Below are 4547 nucleotides of genomic sequence, written 5' to 3' on the forward strand. Positions count from 1 at the left end.
ACAGCCCAGCCATGGAATTGGACACTTGGATCCTGTGTGGAGCATTTAAGTGAGGCAAAATAGGCCCACTGTACTTAAAATGGGCCTTCCTCCACTAAACAGGCACAATCTGAATCCCCAGGGCCCAGATATGACATCACACAATCTCCTCTTTCTTGTCTTTTGTGCCTTTTTCTGTGGCACATCCTTGTGGCCCCAAAGAATTATCCCTCCACAGCATGAACAGCCCTGCTCCAAGTGAGGGAAATGGGTGTGGAGAAGTCGATGGTACAATAATCACCCAGGCTCAAATACTGAATCATGAAACTGAGGCCTGGCATAGGGGATCCCTGTCACCACTCTGATGCAGACACCTCCTGCCCTTGGATTGCTGAGAGAGTGAGATGTTCATCTTTGCAGGTTACTGACTGGCTGTGGCCCCTAGTCAGGATTAGGGCCCAGATTCCAGGGTGGGAAGGAAAATGGGAGTGACAAGCATTTGGATTAATCCCACCACAGAGACCAGTTGTGACACAATAAGGGACATGGCTCCAGATCTGCTGGTCAGCATCCATGTTCTGTCTGCCCTTGCCCCAGCTCTCTGCCTCATCAGATGTTTGTGGTAAAGGAGCCTTCAAGTTGGAGTCATCTTCAATGCACATAGCTCGGGTCCATTCCCTGCTACGAAAGCACCTTAGACCATGGAGACAGTGAAAGCATAGCCATGTATTACTGGATCTCAAGACTGCACTCAAAAAGGCCCAGATCCAGGCTGTGCAAGCCGCTTTCTGACTCCTGAGCAAATACAATTTGATCACTTGTTCGATGAATCTTTTCTGTGTAACCAGCTCACACCTCACACCTGCGCATAGGTTAGCAAGATATTTGAGAGCAACAGGAAACTGCTGTCTTTAGCGACCTTGCTGAGAACTGAGCGAGCTGGGGTGAACTGTGTTCCACAGGAGGGAGGATGGCAGCCCGTGCCACAGCGCAGGTCCTGCCCGAAGAGCACAGCACAAGCTCGATACTGCCCTCTGCACAGCAGCAGCTGCGCCCTGCAAGTCCCTTCTGATGTCTCCAAGGTTCAGGTTCTGTTACCTGGTCATACACTTGCATTCCTGCAGCCCCCATCTCCCTTCGAACACTGAGTCTGTTCCATGCTAGGAGCAGCAAGGAAAGGCTGCTTCCAGAGGGGTGGGAAGCCAGGCAGGAAGGGCTGTAGCAAGGCAGGGGCTTCACTGACCAGGGTTCATTCCCACAGGGCCTGAGGAAGGTGAGCAGAGCAGATCTGATGACAGATGGCTTCATCCTATGAGTTGGCCCTGGCCTTAGAGAGTCAATCCTCCCCCAAGGAGGGGGGAATGTACTCAGGGCCCCAGCAATGTACTCCACTTTGGTTTACTTTGTCTCATAAGACTTCGTAGTAGAGGTAGAAACTCATGTGCAAATAATGAAACAAAGATTCAGAGAAGGATATGCTGAAGGACTACAGAAAAAAAAAATGGTTGTGAGAATAATAAACCAAAGATGTGCTGCTATACTCTCATGCGTACATCGAATGGGACAGAACTCCCACATCCACCATCCTCACAGGGTGGAATGAGGGTCCAGGCTGCACATTCACCAATTGGACTTCCATGGGCTTTCCCAATTCCAACTGTGTAACCTGTGCTGAATCTTCCACAGCTGCTTGCTGCCAAGTGAAATGCAGTTTCCATGGCTTCCACTTGAGGCTCAGACCTCCTCCGCTCAGATGCTTCCTGGGTATCTTTCCCTCTCCGCACACCTCTGCAGAAAGCCCCTTGATTCCAGTTTAAAGGGCTTTATCCCTCCCTCTCAAGGAACCAGTGTATTCCCTTAATGTGCCTGAAGATAGTGTCCAACACACCAGGTAAAGCAGAAATATTAATTGTGTGTGCAATTTGTGAAGTCCCATGTCTCATTGCACTCTCAGCTGTTGATGGAGATGTCTCAGTACCTTGCTAGGTATATTTTCAGACACAGAGTTAAAAGAGTCTCAGGAGGAGACCTGCTCTCTCCTGTTTTGGGGTCACCGCGTCATGGCTTGTGTTTTCCAGTCTCTGCAGGTGGTCCCGAGTCTCACCAAGCTGGGCACTGATGCTGAATTCAAGTCCAGTCTCTGCAAGCAGTGCCCTCAGCAATCACAGACCAGCCTGGCTCATCTCCTCCATCCTCAGTCTGCCTTTGCTTACCACCTCTCTTCTCTGTTTTCTGCATTAGAACTGTTCAAGCTTCCTCCTCCTCCTCATTCCTTGCGGCAGACATGTGAACATGGACAGGTCCGTTTGCCTGCTTTTCTGGAGTCAGTCGGAAAGCCTGGAAAGTGTCCTGCTCAACACTTGGCACGTGGGACAGTGCCTGCACTGAAGGTCATGCAGGACCTGTCTGATCAGCACAGAGGACCGTGGGAGAAAACCATCAGCCTTTAAAAATGTCCTTGCTCAGAACCTGCAAAGTGGGATCCTCAGAGGCTCTTAATTAAGGAAAATTTGTTTCCGTGCTACTGGGCAGGAAAAAAACCACCCAGGCCAGCTCTCCTCTCTGAGATGGAGACTCTGGAGTGCGTTCCTGATGCACTAGCTGTTGGCCAAATACAGGCCAATTAATTTTTGCTGTATCTGTAATGGGTAAAGTTCTGAGTAACACACAGAGCAACCACAACTGCAATAGTTAAATCGTAATGACAGGCTGGGAAATGAAAGCAGGTCTTCCTAATGGAAACTGCTATGCAGTCTTAACTTTATGCCTCTACCTGCTCCACTTACTATCTCTGCACGGAATCTAGCACAACAGGACTAAATCTAGTCACAGCCTCTAGGCATTCCTGCAATATAGCTGCTAAACATATTAAAAGCAAGAGTAACGTTGTAAAATTATTTACTCAAAGTTTGGGAAGGCTAGAGAACAGGCTGGCTGTGGCCATGGTGTTGTTCGACCAAAGCTGGCTCCTGCCAGGCATAGATCCTGCTCCTGGGGGTGCCCATGGCATGGTCCATCAGGCTCTGCAGCCACCCCCTGCCTGAGGTGGGCAGCAGCTCCTGTGCAAGGGGCACCCAGGAGGTCCCCTGACCTCTGCAGCCGTGGTCCCACAGGCTCTCCCTGATGTAGAGCTGCTCCACGTACTTCTGTCTTCAGCTTGACAGTGAGACTGAGTGTTCATGCCTGGGGAAAGAACTTCAGAGCCAGGCCTGGCAGGGCCACAGCTAGAGCAATGAGAGTCCAGGATTCTCATTAACAGTAGCAAGAGCACTCCCAGGTGCACGGATTTGCTGCTGACAAGATCTCAGACTGGAAATTTTTGTTTCTGTAGCCCTGGACAAGGTTCACATATTCCTTTCACATATTTCTTTGAGGAATGTTCTGCTTAGGAGAGCTAAGCCCTCCCTCACTCCTGTGTTTGGATCCTGTTCAGGGAGAGCAATGTTAACCAAATTCTTTAGAAATTAATGGGGCTTCTAAGGCACAGGGCTGGTACCTCTCGCATGTTTAGAAGCAGCTCTCTCCAAGTGCACTGCTCTGCCCCAGCAGTTATGTGAGCATGGCACCCCAGAAGACATCCCTCGTCTGCAGGTCACTATGTAGACATACATCTCATGGCTCTGTGAGAGCCTATAAGCAAAGCTGATGTTCTTAGAGTGCAGGATGCAGGATTCAGAACAAAATGGGTTAGGCAGCACTATGCAGAATACAGGCTGGCACATGAACATCGTTTCTTCAGCTGGGAGCCCAGCCCAGTAAAAGCACCACTGAAAACATCCTGCCTCCATTGCCTTCGTGGCCTCTCCTCAGGTATCTACCCACACTGATGAGATCCCCTGGCACCTTCCCTTCTCCAGGCTGAACTGTTCCAGCTCCCTCAGCCTTTCCTCACAAGAGAGGTGGTCAGGTAATTTCTACATGTTAAGATGTTATTTTGTCACTGCTCAGGTTTTCTCCTAGAGGTGGCTTTTGTTGGTTGTTTCCTTGTCTTCTGACCATTCTTGCTGTCTTCTGCTACTACTGCAAAGTTATACCAAACCAGCCTTTGTTGACGCCTTTGCTGGGGATTCTTTTAGCGACCTGAAGCACCCAGCCCTGGTAAGCAGCTGCAGGTGACTCTGCTGAGGTGGGGAACGAGCCAAAGATCAGAGCATGGCTGACAGCCCAAAGAGCACCAGTGTGCAAAAGGGGTCTGCTCCCCTGAGATTCACATGTGGAGCACGGCACCTCAGGAGCATCAGCATCTGCTGCAGCACCTCTGGATGGAAACAGAAGTGCAGGAAGTATTTGGAGACTTGTTTCCCACAAAGAAAAACCAGAAGCCCTCGGCAGTGGGACAGCTGCTGTCGGGACAAGCAAGCCCCCAGCATGAACCCAGCAAAGCTCTGCTCAGGGGGACTGTGTTGCTGTGGGGTTGGCCACTGTGTCACAGCTCGGGGTGGACACTGAGGTTCCTACTGCGCCGAGTCAGGGCACCTTGCAGTGCTTCCTCAGGGGGGAATCACAGCCAGGACTGTCAGGCAGCCCCCAAGGTGCTGGTGTGCTGGGGAAAGGATGGGATCTGCCTT

The sequence above is a fragment of the Lonchura striata genome, chromosome 1 (genome assembly GCF_046129695.1).
Source record: "Lonchura striata isolate bLonStr1 chromosome 1, bLonStr1.mat, whole genome shotgun sequence".
In the NCBI taxonomy this organism is placed as follows: domain Eukaryota; kingdom Metazoa; phylum Chordata; class Aves; order Passeriformes; family Estrildidae; genus Lonchura; species Lonchura striata.